Source organism: Pseudophryne corroboree, chromosome 1 (assembly GCF_028390025.1).
Source record: "Pseudophryne corroboree isolate aPseCor3 chromosome 1, aPseCor3.hap2, whole genome shotgun sequence".
NCBI classification, from domain to species: Eukaryota; Metazoa; Chordata; class Amphibia; order Anura; family Myobatrachidae; genus Pseudophryne; species Pseudophryne corroboree.
Genome location: NC_086444.1, coordinates 610,121,180 through 610,139,011, shown reverse-complemented (window position 1 = coordinate 610,139,011; position 17,832 = coordinate 610,121,180). Strand labels below are relative to the sequence as shown.

The 17,832-nt window shown below is 41.9% G+C and overlaps 1 pseudogene; it reads left to right on the top strand.

Moving 5' to 3' along the window:
- The first annotated feature begins 17,400 nt into the window (after positions 1–17,400).
- LOC134949827 (5S ribosomal RNA) lies at positions 17,401–17,519 on the top strand (annotated as a pseudogene).
- Positions 17,520–17,832: the final 313 nt, after the last annotated feature.

Here is a 17,832-nt window from a genome sequence, read left to right as displayed (position 1 = left end):
GGCTACTGCTCTTCTTTTACCGGTTGGATACTCCTCTGGGTACATGAGAAATGGCTGAAAACAATCAGGTCACCTTCTCCTCCTAAATAAAACTTTAACATTCATTAGTATATATATGGGTTACAGTCATATTTTTCATATTTGTATTATTTTCTATAGTTTGTATGCTGGCCGTAACTGCTTCCACATCTACATAAGGCAGTGTACTTGCATTCTCTTTTTTTTTTTCTCCTAGGTTATTGTTGCTACAAGTTCAAACAGTTCTTATATTTCCATTCTTGTCTTATATGACTTTGGTTAGACATACCACCTGCAATACCTTAGGATTAAACTCGCCAACCCCTCTTGCTGTCACAGGTTTAAACACTTTGTATGTCTGACCCTTTGTTTTCGGGATTTTATCAGACATATTCTCATCCTTAAGTTCTGCAATACCTTTGGTTCAAAGCTGCCCACCCTAGGGAATGGTACCCTATCTTTGTCAGTCATACATACCCATTCATTGCAAAAAGCCTCCGTGTGTGACCCATATTTTTCACACATAATAAACCTCGCTGACCCCCTGGGCCGCGGCACCTCAACCTGAACCCTAGTTTCTAAACGCCCACTGCTTGTGCAATTGGATCCCATCGCAGACTTTTTGCCATTAAACGCAATCCCCAATGCACACCGCAGATAAACGGTGAAAGACACTTAGCGCTTTCACTCGCTCACGCCCACGTTGGCCAGTACGAACATACACTGTCGATAGCGAAGGCAATGTACCCAACCTAGGGCCCTATCTGACCTATATTTACTGGAAGTTTTTAGGAGTGACTTATCTATTCCAGTAAATATACACCGCTGGAGATTTTCCTGAGAGAGACCAGCGAAAACTCCCTATAACCTTATACACAAATCACACTTGCGTATGCTCTATACAGCGCTAATGGTACCGCGATTTTACGCAAAAGCTCGTAAAGGGGTATCCAGTTGCGCTTTATATATCGCACCCACAAATGCACGGTCCAATCGCACAGCATATAGGTACTTGTTACCTATCTGCCGTACAACCACGGGTCGTTGTATAAACTGCGACCCTCAGCCCGGAGCATAATACAAAAACCTTTTTACTTCAATACTTCGCAATACAATGCACTATCATGCTCCTCTACAAATCACCTCACGATTTGTGTATTTCAATCTATATTAACGTGAGTCAGCCACTTCACGCCACCAAGCCTCCTCTTACTTGATGTACCACGGGACCCGACTTCCGGGGTTCAGTTCCACTCACTCCTACATTCGCTCGCTCAAGTACACTTTGTCTTTTCTGTACAGAAAATTTGGATTCATTCAGGTTGGCAGCTTTACCCCAGAGGCAATACAGTTTTTAAACTAAATTTAGAGTAACCTGCTTTTGAAATCTGATAGTTATGTGCTATTGTATTAAATGTCTACTATCCCACCTTTGAACTAAACGGAGGTTCATATGCCTGTTCAAGAGGGTAGTGGGACAGGTTAATTAACATTTCAATGGCTATCCTAAACTAGCAAGCAGAGTTAACTGAATCCTAGAGGTAAAAGAAAACAAAAACTTTTTTTTATATCTGTGTGTAATTCTTACACTAGGTATTCATCTCTTAACTCTCACTAGGCCCAGCTGAAACTATTTGTAATTGACTATGGCATGGGTTAAATAAATGCATTGGTAACTCATAAATGGTGTTTGATGTGACCAAGGAAGGCTGATTATTCTGAGCAGTGAAAATCAGCCATTTAGAAAATGACCTTCCCAAAATGGCCGCTGCTCCTCCCCCTTCCACATCCATGAGGGTTACACAAAATGGTGGACAGGCCATGTGGTTAGTCCAAAATGGAGGACAGACCATGCGGTTTCCTTTGTCACAAAGAAGTCACACACCATACAAGCACCAGAAGTTATTTTAGGCATGAGTTAAAAAAAACTATTTCTCTAACGTCCTAAGTGGATGCTGGGGACTCTGTAAGGACCATGGGGATTAGCGGCTCCGCAGGAAACTGGGCACAACTAAAGAAAGCTTTAGGACTACCTGGTGTGCACTGGCTCCTCCCACTAAGACCCTCCTCCAGACCTCAGTTAGATTCTTGTGCCCGGCTGAGCTGGATGCACACTAGGGGCTCTCCTGAGCTCCTAGAAAGAAAGTATATTTAGGTTTTTTATTTTACAGTGAGATCTGCTGGCAACAGACTCACTGCAGCGAGGGACTAAGGGGAGAAGAAGCGAACCTACCTAACAGGTGGTAGTTTGGGCTTCTTAGGCTACTGGACACCATTAGCTCCAGAGGGATCGACCGCAGGACCCGACCTTGGTGTTCGTTCCCGGAGCCGCGCCGCCGTCCCCCTTACAGAGCCAGAAGCATGAAGAGTCCGGAAAATCGGCGGCAGAAGACTTCGGTCTTCACCAAGGTAGCGCACAGCACTGCAGCTGTGCGCCATTGCTCCTCATGTACACCTCACACTCCGGTCACTGATGGGTGCAGGGCGCTGGGGGGGGGCGCCCTGAGGGCAATATATGACACCTTGGCTGGCAAATCTACATCATATATAGTCCTAGAGGCTATATAGATGTAAAATAACCCCTTCCACTATTCCAGAAAAAGCGGGAGAAAGTCCGCCGAAAAAGGGGTGGGGCTATCTCCCTCAGCACACTGGCGCCATTTTCTCTTCACAGTGCAGCTGGAAGACAGCTCCCCAGGCTCTCCCCTGTAGTTTTCAGGCTCAAAGGGTTAAAAAGAGAGGGGGGGCACTAAATTTAGGCGCAATATATGTATACAAGCAGCTATTTGGGGAAAAATCACTCAGTTATAGTGTTAATCCCTGCATTATATAGCGCTCTGGTGTGTGCTGGCATACTCTCTCTCGGTCTCCCCAAAGGACTTTGTGGGGTCCTGTCCTCAGTCAGAGCATTCCCTGTGTGTGTGCGGTGTGTCGGTACGGCTGTGTCGACATGTTGGATGAGGAAGGTTACGTGGAGGCGGAGCAGAGGCCGATAAATGGGATGTCGCCCCCTGTGGGGCCGACACCAGAGTGGATGGATAGGTGGAAGGTATTAACCGACAGTGTCAACTCCTTACATAAAAGGCTGGATGACGTAATAGCTGTGGGACAGCCGGCTTCTCAGCCCGCGCCTGCCCAGGCGTCTCAAAGGCCATCAGGGGCTCAAACAACGCCCGTTACCTCAGATGGCAGACACAGATGTCGACACGGAGTCTGACTCCAGTGTCGACGAGGTTGAGACATATACACAATCCACTAGGAACATCCGTTACATGATCGCGGCAATGAAAAATGTGTTACGCATTTTCTGACATGAACCCAAGTACCACATAAAAGGGGTTTTATTTTTGGGGAGAAAAAGCAGCCAGTGTTTTGTTCCCCCATCAGATGAATGAATGAAGTGTGTAAAGAAGCGTGGTTTCCCCCGATAAGAAACTGGAAATTTCTAAAAAGTTACTGATGGCGTACCCTTTCCCGCCAGAGGATAGGTCACGTTGGGAGATAACCCTTAGGGTGGATAAGGCGCTCACACGTTTGTCAAAAGGTGGCACTGCCGTCTTAGGATACGGCCACCTTGAAGGAACCTGCTGATAAAAAGCAGGAGGCGATCCTGAAGTCTGTATTTACACACTCAGGTTATATACTGAAACCTGCAATTGCCTCAGCATAAATAGTGCTGCTGCAGCGTGGTCTGATACCCTGTCAGATAATATTAATACGCTAAGACAGGGATAATATTTTGCTAACATTGAGCATATTTAAGACGTTGTCTTATATATAAAGGATGCACAGAGGGATATTTGCCGGCTGGCATCCAGAATTAATGCAATGTCCATTCTGCCAGGAGGGTATTAGAAACCCGGCAGTGGACAGGTGATGCTGCATTTAAAAGGCACATGGAGATTCTGCCTTATAAGGGTGAGGAATTGTTTGGGGATGGTCTCTGGGACCTCGTATCCACAGCAACAGCTGGGAAGAAAAATTTTTACCTCAGGTTTCCTCACAAAAGCCTAAGAAAGCACCGTATTTTCAGGTACAGTCATTTCGGCTTCAGAAAAGCAAGCGGGTCAAAGGCGCTTCCTTTCTGCACAGAGACAAGGGAAGAAGGAAAAAGCTGCACCAGTCAGCCAGTTCCCAGGATCAAATATCTTCCCTCGCTTCCTCTGAGTCCACCGCATGACGCTGGGGCTCCACAGGTGGAGACAGGTGCGGTGGGGGCGCGTCTCGGGAACTGCAGGGACCAGTGGGCTTGCCCACAGGTGGATCCCTAGGTTCTGCAAGTAGTATCACAGGGATACAGGCTGGAGTTCGAGACGACTCCCCCTCGCCGTTGCCTCACATCAGCCTTGCCTGCTGCCCTCGGAGAAAGGTAGTACTGGCGGCAATTCACAAGCTGTACTTCCAGCAGGTGAAATCAAGGTACCCCTCCTTCAACAAGGCCGGGGTTACTATTCCAAAATGCTGTGGTACCGAAACCAGACGGTTCGGTGAGACCCAGTCTAAAATTGAAATCCTTGAACACTTATATACGAAGGTTCAAGTTCAAAATGGAATCGCTCAGGGCGATTATTGCAAGCCTGGAAAATTTCAGGGTATCACTGGACATCAAGGATACTTACCTGCATGTCCCTATTTACCCTCTTCACCAGGTGTACCTCAAAATTGTGGTACAGGATTGTCATTACCAATTCCAGACGTTGCCGTTGGCCTGTCCCCGGCACCGAGGGTATTTACCAAGGTAATGGCCGAAGTACTTATCCCGTACTTGGACGATCTCCTTATAAAGGCGAGGTCCAGGGAGCAGTTGTTCGTCGGAGTAGCACTATCTCGGGAAGTGCTACAACAGCACGGCTGGATTCTGAATATTCCAAAGTCGCAGCTGGTTCCTACGACGCGTCTACTGTTCCTGGGTATGGTTCTGGACACAGAACAGGATAAAAAGGGTTTCTCCCGGAGGAGAAGTCCACGGAGTTGGCGTCTCTAGACGGAGACCTCCTAATACAAATACAGGTATCGGTGCATCAATGCACGCGAGCCTTGGGAAAGATGGTAGCTTCTTACGAAGAAGTTCCATTTGCCAAGTCCCATGCAAGGATCTTCCAGTGGGATCTGTTGGACAAGTGGTCCGGGTCGCATCCTCAGATGCATTGGCGGATAACCCTGTCACCAAGGGCCAGGGTGTCGCTGTGGTGACTGCAGAGTGCTCATCTTTTAGGGGGCCGCAGATTCGGCATACAGGACTGGGTCCTGGTGACCACGGATGCCAGCCTTCAAGGCTGGGGGGCAGTCACACAGGGAAGAAACTTCCAAGGCCTATGGAAAAGTCAGGAGACTTCCCTACACATAAATGTTCTGGAACTATGGGCCATTTACAATGCCCTAAGTCAGGCTAGACCCCTGCTTCAACACCGGCCGGTGCTGATCCAGTCAGACAACATCACGGCGGTCGCTCATGTAAACCGACAGGGCGGCACAAGAAGCAGGATGGCGATGGCAGAAGCCACAAGGATTCTCCGATGGGCGGAAAATCATGTGTTAGCACTGTCAGCAGTGTTCATTCCCGGAGTGGACAACTGAGAAGCAGACTTTCTCAGCAGACACGACCTCCACCCGGGAGAGTGGGGACTTCATCCAGAAGTCTTCCAAATGATTGTACACCGTGGGGAAAGGCCACAGGTGGACAGGATGGCGTCCCGCCTCAACAAAAAGCTACAAAGATATTGCGCCAGGTCAAGGGACCCTCAGGCGATAGCTGTGGACGCTCTGGTAACACCGTGGGTGTACCAGTCGGTGTATGTGTTCCCTTCTCTGCCTCTCATACCCAGGGTAATGAGAATAATAAGAAGGAGAGGAGTAAGAACTATACTCATTGTTCCGGGTGGCCAAGAAGAGCTTGGTACCCATAACTCCAAGAAATGATCTCAGAGGACCCATGGCCTCTGCCGCTCAGACAGGACCTGCTGCAGCAGGGGGCCTGTCTGTTCCAAGACGTACCGCGGCTGCGTTTGACGGCATGGCGGTTGAACGCCGGATCCTGAAGGAAAAAGGCATTCCGGAGGAAGTTATCCCTACGCTATTTAAAGCTAGGAAAGAAGTGAACGCAAACCATTATCACCGCATATGGCGGAAATATGTTGCGTGCTGTGAGGCCAGTAAGGCCCCAAAGGAGGAATTTCAGCTAGGTCGATTTCTGCACTTCCTACAAGTCAGAGGTGACTATGGGCCTAACATTGGGTTCCATTAAGGTCCAGATTTCGGCTCTATCGATTTTCTTCCAAAATAGAACTGGCTTCACTGCCTGAAGTTCAGACTTTTGTTAAGGGAGTGCTGCATAGTCAGCCCCCGTTTGTGCCTCCAGTGGCACCGTGGGATCTCAATGTAGCGTTGGATTTCCTGAAGTCGCATTGAGTTGAGCCACTTAAATCCGTGGAGCTACAATAGCTCACGTGGAAAGTGGTCATGCTGTGGGCCTTGGCGTCGGCCAGGCGTGTATCAGAATTGGCGGCTTTGTCAAAAGCTCTTATCTGTATTTTATATGGATAAGGCGGAATTGAGGACTCGTTCCCAATTCCTTCCTAAGGTGGTAGCAGTTTTTCATGTGAACCAACCTGTTGTGGTGCCTGCGGCTACTTGGGACTTGGAGGATTCCAAGTTTCTGGATGTAGTCAGGGCCCTGAAAAGTATATGTTTCCAGGACGGCTGGAGTCAGGAAAACTGACTCGCTATTTATCCTGTATGCACCCAACAAGCTGGGTGCTCCTGCTTCTAAGCAGACTATTGCTCGCTGGATCTGTAGCACGATTCAACTTGCACATTCTGCGGCTGGACTGCCGCACCCTAAATCTGTGAAAGCCCATTCCACGAGGAAAGTGGGCTCTTCTTGGGCGGCTGCCCGAGGGGTCTCGGCTTTACAAATTTGCCGAGCTGTTACTTGGTCGGGTTCAAACACTCTTGCAAGAGTCTACAAGTTTGATACCCTGGCTGAGGAGGACCTAGAGTTTGCTCATTCGGTGCTGCAGAGTCATCCGCACTCTCCCGCCCATTTGGGAGCTTTGGTATAATCCCCATGGTCCTTACGGAGTCCCCAGCATCCACTTATGACGTTAGAGAAAATAAGATTTTACTCACCGGTAAATCTATTTCTCGTAGTCCGTAGTGGATGCTGGGCGCCCATCCCAAGTGCGGATTGTCTGCAATACTTGTATATAGTTATTGCCTAACTAAAGGGTTATTGTTGAGCCATCTGTTGAGAGGCTCAGTTGTTATCATACTGTTAACTGGGTATAGTATCACGAGTTTTACGGTGTGATTGGTGTGGCTGGTATGAGTCTTACCCGGGATTCAAAATCCTTCCTTATTGTGTCAGCTCTTCCGGGCACAGTATCCTAACTGAGGTCTGGAGGAGGGTCTTAGTGGGAGGAGCCAGTGCACACCAGGTAGTCCTAAAGCTTTCTTTAGTTGTGCCCAGTCTCCTGCGGAGCCGCTAATCCCCATGGTCCTTACGGAGTCCCCAGCATCCACTACGGACTACGAGAAATAGATTTACCGGTGAGTAAAATCTTATTATCAAGGCCATGCAGCAACTTTTAAATGTACTTTTAACCCTACTTAACAGATAAGCAATCCAATCTGAATCAAACACAATATAACTTATTTGAACCTTGTTTTGCAACAATAAAAATACATTTTTGCATCTTAAATATTATGAGAAACGCATTGTCCCTTGAATTTCATATCAGCGGCTTACTGAAAACACAACAATACATTAACGTGGATGTTATTTTCATCAGCTTCTCAATGCGTCCATTGGAGCCGGTCAATTACAGCCGCATTTGTAATGTACAGTGCATCATTAAGAACGTGATATCCCGGACGAGCACCCATCTAAGAATGCTAAATTGATTTCTCACAAATATTTAAAATGCCCGCTCTAATATATATTGCAGACGCCAGGCGCATCTTATTACCATATACGATAAAAGTGCACTGTACATCGCAAAATACTGTATCCCATAAGAGAAAACAATACACTCACACATTATCTGAGTTCCAAAGCTCATTGAAGTATATATTTGCTATTAAAAGGATATGGATTCAATATATATTACAAAGTACAGTATACCTATAGTTACATGAATACAACTCACACAGTAAGCAGTTAAAACATAGTTACATACAATTACATACAGTTACATGCAGTTACAGGCCAGCGAACAAATACCATTCCCTCAATGCTTATGTCTCTCTCTTTCTGTAAAATCATGCCGGGACTCCATCTTCCACTGAGACCAAAACAGGAACAGAGCTGGCAATAACTCCATCATCGTCTCAGACCTTACAGCAACTCTGAGACCAAAACAGGAACTACCTTCCTGTGTGACCAGCAAAATGTGTTAACTAGTTTCTGGGGCAGGGATTCACGATGAGTCACCAGTTTCTTTGTATATGGTAATCAGATTCTGCCTTGAAGACATCCAAAGGGCTGGCCTGAGTTTCCTGTCCACTACCTGTTTGGAACTTCTATTGTTCTAATAAAAGTGATTTTAGCTTTTATACATGTAATCATAACTATTTGTTGCAATGTCCTACAACTTAATAACAAGTATCAAATTAATCTACACATTAAGCTGGTTGTTTTAATAGTAAATATGACAGGTCTATCTTGCTTCGTTCAAATAATACACATTCATGACATTAATTCATTAGATATAATTTTAAATCATCATGACGTCTGGAGCTTGATATTATTATAATTATGTACTGTATGAAATAAGTGTCGAATCCATCTCTGTGGCATGTCCGTGTAAATGCGTGTGTTACCATGTATGGCTGTGCTCGCTGCGCATATTTGCAAGTATAGCGACTTAAATGTGTGTAGTTTGTATGTTCTCTTTGTGTAATATTTTTGACTTCGACACTTAACAGGACTATTAAGTGCATTGATGTTATTTACCATCTCTTCGAATGCTTCCTGTGTGTCATTCCAAATAAGGAAGACATCGTCGATGAACCGTCTATAAAAAGGAATCCTGGAACCATAGATGGGCAAAATGTGGGTATTCTCAAACCTGGACATATAGAGATTAGCGTACCCGGGCGCTAGGTTAGAACCCATAGCGGTACCTGATTGTTGCAAAAAATAAGAATCCCTATATTTAAAGTGATTGAGACTCAAAACGTGATTGGTCAACTCAAGGATATACTCAGTGGGTACAGTGCTGTCAGGATTTTCAGTGAGCACCTCCTTGATTGCTTCCAATCCATCACTGTGTGGTATAATGTTGTACAAAGATTGTACATCCATGGTGGCCAGGAGGCACTGCCCAATGGGTATATCAACTTGTCCCAATTGGTTAAGGAAATCACCTGTGTCTCAAAGTAACTACTACTCCTGCTTACATGTGGTTGTAGTATAGAATCCACAAACTGGGCAATGGGTTGTAGCAAAGAGCCTTCAGTGGCGATTATTGGTCGCCCAGGTGGTTTAATCAGAGTTTTGTGAATCTTCAGAAGCGTGTATATAATAGGACATTTAGGTTCTTTAACACTCAAAAATTCAAAGATATCTTGATCAATCCACCAACAGTCTAATCCTCTTTTCAAACTAAGATCAATGGTCTTTTTAATGGAAGGAATAGGATTGGTGTTAACTTTACGATATGTATTAATGTCTGCCAGCTGTCGGCATATCTCCGCGTCGTAGTCCATCCAATCTTGGACCACTATAGCACCCCCCTTGTCTGCAGGTCGTATTACAAGGGATGTGTCATCCCTCAATTTTTTAAGTGCCATCCTTTCACCAGTAGTAAGATTGTCAAAAAGACGAGGGGGTGTAAAATTCTGTACGTCATTGTTGACCAGCCTCAGGAAGGTCTTCATGCTAGAGTTATGGGAGACAGGGTCAAACTTAGAACCTTTTTTAAAAAGCTTTTTCTCTGATACTGGTTTAGTCTGATCTGAAAAAAATTCTTTAAGCTGAAGATTTCTTCCAAAACGGTATTGATCAACAGTACCTTGGAATGTTTGATGTGGAAATGTGGGAACAAAAGATAATCCTCTAGCCAAAAGGCTTAACTTAGACTGGTCAAGAGATCACCCAGATAAGTTAAACACCAAATCTAAGTTCGCTTCCTGCGACCCCTTCTTTTTATATCCGCCCCTCCTCGTATGTGCTCGGTGTTTCTTGGGTCCTCATGGGGAGGCGGAAGACCTATTGGTCCAGTGGCTGTATCTAAAAAATGAGAGGAACTGCCCTGATGTAGATCAGAGTGATCCGTGTCAGAGGTGGAGATAAAGGAGGAAATCTCACGCGAAAATGGTGCCTGTCTACGTTTCCTATAATTAGGCCCCGTTCTATTGCTGTATTGTGGATTACTGTTACCTAACAACCACAGGTATACCGTGTGATTTTGGTAGTCTGTCGTTACTGTAGTCAGTTTTTTTCTTTTGAATGGCTGAAGTTTTGCCTAGGTTGCCAAAAAACCTTGCACCGGCCATGGCTATACCCCATACTTGCCTACTTTTGAAAAAGCATTTCAGGGAGATTGTGATAGTAACACCTATCAGTGAGGACGTGTACTGTTACATCTAAGAGGCGTGTCCTAAAAATGACATATCCAAATGTAAATGATACCCAAAGTTAAGTAAGATCTACTTGCTGAAGAAAAGACACTAATATTTTACAGGATTTGTTTGTGTATTGTGCTTTACAAGAGGTACCATGTACTGTAAGTGACCATGAGAAACCTTATTTAACATGCATGTAGCCATAGTGATCATTGTGCTTCACAACCAATGCAGGAAAATTACGCTGACGATCCCATTTCAATGTATATATCTCTGATTTATTCCCCCCCCCCCCCTCCAATAATGTAACATCTATATAATGGGTGTGCAATCAGGGAGATTGCTGCTATTTCAGGGAGTCTCCTGCAGAATAATTGTAGGATAGGCAACTATGCTGTACCTCTGCTCTGCCACCTCCACCTAATTTCAGTTCCTTCCCATTTCCCACACATCAAATTTTAGGTAAGGTTTTGTTGAAAGAGGAGTTGCACTACTACACAGACTCCAATCTTCCTATCCTCCAGGGAGCCTCTATGTCCTATCCCAAAATGGCCACTGAGATCACTATTGTGCATGCGCAGAGGCCATCTTGTCTTTACTGATTTACTATGCAGAGCTGTGGTTCTTAAATGCAGTCCAAAAAACGAAAGAACAGAATTGTCTTTTTGTTGGCGCACTTAGAAAAGAAATTGATATATTGATGTATTGTTTTAATAAGACTTAACTTTTATTCTATTATTTAAAATATCCTGTTTAGTGAAATATAGACATACAAATGTGAAAAATTAATTAATAAAAGTGATAATATACTAACTTCTGGGCTCACTGTATTATTATTCCTATATTGTTCAATGACATTTGTGATTACTGGATCATCTATTGCACAGGGGATCTAATCATATAGGTAGCCCTTTGGATATCCCAAATAGATGTACTGTCCACTTTATTTGTCACATAGGTGAGTTCAGGAGTAATGGATATTGTTATTATATCCCACACATGCAAGGTTGCTAACTATGGTGCTGCTCACTCCTCCATACTACATCTATTATTCAAATCAGAATTTGGATTATGCAATCCGTTCTCTGCATAGACTGATATTGAGATATAGCAGATAGTGGTTATGATATATATGTCTCTATTGAGGGCACATTCATATACATTCCACAAATATAGTGCTGCTTTATGTCCTACTTTAAAAGGCCTGCTGACAGTGATATGAGGTATCTTAATAAATATCTCTCTGATAATTCAGATTGACATTACACGAGAAACAATCCTATATCACGTCTAGCACACAGGTCCTTATCATATATTCATAGGTCTCAATATCAACTTGTGATGGTATGGGGATCTGTATAAAGCTGTGTCGTCAACACCATGTCTTAATCACACAGGCTTGTCGTGTGTATCATCATATGTGCAATCATTAATTTCTAATAGCTATCTTTCACCTATAGTTAATCAATTATTCAAATGTGGACATTAGATACACTATATTGGTTATTCCTAGGGTTATTTTAAAGTTCCTCTAGTCTCAAGAAATAGTGATGGATAATTCTCTATATTCCAGTTATAATAATAATACAAAGGACATCATTCAGTTGGGGCAATAGGGATATGCATTGTCAGTGTATGCTTTATATGTTTATTCCAGCCTTATAACTATAAAAAGGTTCCATTCGATTGGAACTTATAGCACCCAGGAATGGATATATATTAATACTGTAAGGATCTCCTATAGTATATTCCGATATCAAAATCGTCTCTTATCGGTTATCCTAGGTGATGAGGATATTGTGTGTCCATAATCACAGAATAGTATTTCAGTCTCCCAGTGTCCTCTCAATGATACATTGTAGCTGCACTGGGAAACAATTACCAATATGTTGCACTCTGTGTTTATGCAGCTTTTCCAGCGGCTCCCCGCTGATACACTTTCACTGCCAAAAATGTGTTGCTATGGCTTTAATTATGGCCACAGTGCACAATAGTATATGCTATAGATGACAGTATTTCTTGTCGTTTGACCCGGTATCTGGTTACGCTATATCCGTTGTTAGAAATGACCAAATTTGTATATTAATCTTGTGCTTATATTAGAGACCATTACATCTAACAGCAGATTCATATTCCAGTTTCTATACTGATTCACCTGTGCATAGCATTATCAAATAGGGTCCAAGACCTGTACTATTCTAATGATTGGACTACACAATATTGTTCCTATTACATAGCATGGATTCCTGATCCTATTTCTCCCTTCAACTGAATGTGAGGAACTTCACTATCTATTCTTAGCCCCTGTGCTTATTCCATTGTCATGTACATTGTATTTAACATGGTAACATTATAATTAACAGTGAGCCCATTTGCACAGAAACGCCGGCGTGCACGTTTCACTAACAGGCTTCATCAGGGCGAACCAGATTGCCCCGTTTGGTAAGTATTTAGGATTGCAGTCAACCAATAAAGACACGTATTGCGGTCATCTGCATATCCTGACCAATACGATGTGTCTATTTACGGCCGCTAAGGATGCCGGGAAATGTAGTTCCTATTCTTCTCAGATCACGTGATCTTCATGTCCAATAATATCACTTGTTCCGGAACCCAAACAATCACCTGATTCTCGCGGCCAATAATATGGCATGCTGGCTATCTAGGGAAATGTAGTTTTTAAGTTATCTCACTCCTCGGTGACTGTAAATCCATAATCATAAATAGATTTCCATCAGTTCCATCTAGGATGTAATTGTTATAATAAATTCAAATGAAATTGAACTTCTGGATCTCAATTTTATAACTAATTAAAATGTGAATCTATTATGATCCCACTGTTATTCGGATTTACAGTATCACCATATATGGTAAGTTACAATATAAGATAAAACCAAATGTAAGGGCCATAAGTACAATATTGTAAATCTCTTTAAGATAATTTCTTTCATGCCATTCCTATTATCAAAGACATTTTATTGTATTGTTATATATAATCTGCTAAAGAAAATTATATATAAAGTGATAGATATAATGATATGAAATAGTGATATTAATGGTTATTAAAATGGTGAACATGTACATGATTAAACATATGGGTGTGTTATGTGTGATAGTGTAGTGATAATTGTCAAAAATAAGTGATGTATATGTACTATAAATTAAATAAAAAATATTTTTATGTCTCTTGTGATTCCTTATACGTTCATGGAACTCTTGTAATTGCAATCAGTGTTAAAACTCAAATCCTGTGAACTACCTAAACAAGACTACAAATGTGAAAAAATGAAAAAAGAAAGAGAAGAAGGAATTTCTTATTTAAAGTGAGTGGTTATGTTTCCTCCTACTGGTGCCTAGCTTCAGCAGTTAATGACACGTGTCATCAAATAGTGCCTGACTCTAAATATTAGTGTTATAACATGCATATCGGATATTCATTTGAACCTTGGTCCTTACATAATTCTGTGTTATAATTTTACCATACTGATAATATATCCACCCATAAAGACCACATTGCCTATATATGTGTGTCAACAAAATTTACTCTTCATCCTCACACATAAAGATAAAGCAATTTATAACCGAGATTGGAGAAAGAAGAGATCTTTGATTTCCTATTCAGGTATCAATATGGTTCATGTCCTGGGTTTAAGAGTGAATAGATCATAAGGTGATCAGAGAAAAGGTAGGTAACTGTTGTTCTCATTTAATCCCTTTGGATATTGGCTGTTCATAAGAAATATAATTTTAGTTTCAAATTGTAACAGATATTTATCTACATCCCCTCCCCTGATGTCAGTCTGCATGTGTTTCATACCAAATGCTTGTAATCCTTTCGGGTTACCTTCATGATGGGATAAGAAATGGTTCGCAACAGGAGTTAGGGACTTGAATCTGTCCCTGTCTCGTTTGGCATTTCTTATACTGCATAGGTATTCCAATAATCTCATCTTTAATGGTCTGATAGTTTTGCCAATATAAATTTTATTGCAGGGACAGATTAGTTGATCTACCACTCCTGTGGTAGTACAATCAATGTACTCATCAATCTTCCATTTCTTCCCATATTTATCAACGTATTCCGTTCTAGGTATCATATATTGACAGGCTTTACACTGTCTACAACAGAAAGAGCCTTTTTTATGATATCTGGGTTTCTTCAGGGAAGGTAGATGGCTCTGTACTAAGATGTCCTTTAAATTTTGGGATTTTCTCCAACTTGTTTGTACTTTTCTCGGTAAGATCTCTTTCAGATCGACATCAGTATGAAGGACTGACCAATGATTTTGTAATATAGTTTCGATCTCACGACATTGGTTGTTAAAGGTTCCTATGAATCTGACTGGTTCTTCCTTTTGGATCTTAATTTTAGGTGTAAGTAAAGATTCTCTTGTATATGATTTCACTTCGTGTTTAGCTGTTTTAATAATCCGATTGCTGTATCCTCTTTGTTTCAATCTGTCACATAATTGGTGTTCTCTTTCACGAAAATTGTGTGCATTGGAACAGTTTCTTTTTGTGCGTAATAATTCCCCTTTCGGGATTGCCTTAAGGGTTGCTGGTAAATGTGAGCTAGTATAATGTAAAATACTATTTGTTGCTGTCTCCTTCCTGAACATGTCTGTAGTTATTGATCCATCCTCCTCTATCATGATGGTTAGGTCTAGGAAATTTACTTGATGTTGACTCATTTCACTCATTGAGTGGTCTCATTCTTATGGACTTTTGGCAGTAAGTATAGGGTTGGTATTTTAGGTTTATCATTATACAAGAAATTGAAATCCTTCTTGGTTATTATTCCATTCTCCAATGCATCTGTAATTATATCAGTATACTTTTTTTGGAAATCAGAAGTCGGATTAAATAGTAGTAATTTATAACACGAGCGGTCATTAAGTTGTCTGTTTAGTTCTTCAACATACATGGTTCTAGGCCATAACACTACATTGCCCCCCTTGTCTGAGGGCTTGATTATAGTGTCATGCCATTGGGAGATTTGTTGGAGAGTGTATTTCTCTCCTATAGTTAAATTATCAGTCTGAGATTCAAATGGATTTTTTTGATTGAACAGATTGTCTAAATCTCTGGATACCAGATCTAAAAATACTTTCACTGGTGGACATATTTTAAAATCTGGAAAAAATGAGGATTTGTTCTTGATCTTAGAGGGATCAAAAGGATGCATGGTGAGAGTAGTGTCTTCCTGACCGGATTCTAATTCTTCCAAGATTTGAATCATGATTTGGTCCTCCCCTGTAAGTGTAGATATAGAATCCGGATTATCCATTGTTTGCAGATGTTCTCAAAATTTTTGTTGATTGCTATAAAAAATTTTCAATAATATCTTTCTTGCAAACAGCTGGAGATCTTTCTCACAGTCAAATCGATTAGGTTTATGTGTAGGGGAGAAGGATAAACCCTTTGATAATAGGGAAATCTGCTCATCTGTGAGAGTTTTATCTGCAAACATTCTAACTGGAGAGAATGGAGGGGTCACTACAAGAAATTTCATCAAGAAGGTCGACATGAATAGTTACTTACACTATCAGAGTAACCATTTGGAAAGGTGGAAGAACAACATCCCGGCATCCCAATTCTCAAGAATAAAGAGGAACTGCACGAGCTCTGATGACTGTGATGACCAACTTGAAGTTTACAAGAAAATATTTGAGGATAAAAGATACCCTGGGCCTATTCTGGATGCAGCTCTGGTAAAGACAAGAAATCTCAACAGAGAAGATTTACTCACGTACAAAACCAGGGAAGTGAAGAAAGACTCAGTGGCCTTCATTACCACCTTCAGTCAACACGAAAAAGTAATAAGAAAATCATTAAAAACCCATTGGAACATCCTCCTAATGGATCCAGTGCTTAAAGAGATCCTACCGCCCCAACCAGAACTTATCTTCAAAAAATCAAGAAATTTAAAGGACATTATTGCACCAAGTATGTTAAGAGAAGAATCCATCTACAAGACTCCGAGGCTGAAATGCACAGGTTCATACAAGTGTGGAAAATGCAACATATGCAGATACCTACACCGGAACAGAAAGACTTTTAGTGGTACAGAAGGTGATAAGGAATACACCATAAAAGACTTTATGAACTGCAACACAACATCCGTAATCTATCTCTTGGAGTGCACTTGCAATATGAAGTACGTGGGAAAGACAAAAAGACCGTTGAAACTACGGATCCAGGAGCACATAAGGAACATTAAAAACAAAGTAGAAAGTCACGCAGTTTCCAGACACTTTGCGTTACAACACAATTCCAACCCAGAGGAAATTACATTCAAGGCTATTGAACATGTGGCCTTGGGTGAGAGAGGAGGGGATCTTGTTAATAAACTTTCCAGACGGGAAATGTACTGGATATTCCAGTTACAGACTCTACATCCAGCAGGTCTGAATGAAGGATACGAGATTGCACCTTTTCTATGAGGTGCAGTATCCTTTACCCCCCTCTCGTCTCGTTTCCTGTTTTTCACATGATATGAACTAGGCACATTCAGCACTTTCACAATTAATAAAAAATAAATAAATAAAAAATAATCCATCTGTTGTTATCAATGTGTCCATATAATCCGCGTACAGTCAAACCACATTGGTACGCCCAAACTTGTCTGATCTTGGAAGCTAAGCAGTGTCTGGGCCCGACCAGTACCAGGGAGGGAGACTACCTGGGAAGATCGGGTACTGTAAAGGATGACAATCGATGCACAATGAATAATATTATTATCACCACTATAGAATCACTTATTTAATGACAACCTGGTTCCGGGTGCAATGGTGTCATGGTATCTGTTAAAGATTCACGTACAGTCAAACCACACTGGTAACGCCTAATCTCGCCTGATCTTGGAAGCTAAGCAGTGTCCGGGCCTGACCAGTACCAGGGGGGAGACTACCTGGGAAGATCAGGTACTGTAATGATGACAAACGATTTCCAATGAATATTCACCAAAGAATAGCACCTATACAGAATCACTTTGTTTGGTCATTTGTATATCACTGATTATTAGTATCCTTCTGATGTACTTAGGTACAATTCTATGTACCTGTTACATGTATATATATATTTTAATAGTCACGGGGCTTATTATAGTAAGTTTTTGCACCATTACTATTAATAATAACTTAAGTCACCTCATAGAGTCACCTGTATTGCACTAGCACTTTTAGCTTATGGGCAAGGGTTAATTTTAATATATCTACTTATTTGTTATGAAATCTGTGCCTCTAAATA